The sequence below is a fragment of the Morone saxatilis genome, unplaced genomic scaffold (genome assembly GCF_004916995.1).
Source record: "Morone saxatilis isolate NCDOM2014 unplaced genomic scaffold, NCSU_SB_2.0 Contig23, whole genome shotgun sequence".
NCBI lineage: Eukaryota > Metazoa > Chordata > Actinopteri > Moronidae > Morone > Morone saxatilis.
Genome location: NW_023339796.1, coordinates 16836037 through 16836312, shown reverse-complemented (window position 1 = coordinate 16836312; position 276 = coordinate 16836037). Strand labels below are relative to the sequence as shown.

The 276-nt window shown below is 52.5% G+C and overlaps 1 protein-coding gene across 1 annotated transcript in view; it reads right to left on the bottom strand.

The window, feature by feature from the left end:
• Window positions 1-276, bottom strand: part of LOC118334539 (oxysterol-binding protein-related protein 11-like) — a 4060-nt gene that overhangs the window by 3004 nt on the left and 780 nt on the right. The window lies entirely within an intron of this gene.

Below are 276 nucleotides of genomic sequence, written 5' to 3'. Positions count from 1 at the left end.
GTGGCTTTTCTTTATAGGAGAGGGGAGACGTTGTCGCCGTGTGTCGGTCGGAGAGGAGTGGAGGAGAGGAGCAGCCGCGTGCTCTGTAGCGGCTGTTTGAGTCACCGCTGCTGCAGTCTGACTGGTCCAGCGCACATTGCATCATCCCCCGTTCCCATGTCGTCATACGGTCCCACGTGGAAATGTGATTGATAATATAGTGATGAAACACGCTCCCGGGTTGCACTATCAAAGGATGCAACGTGTTTGGAGCTATACTGTAAGATTCATTCATTC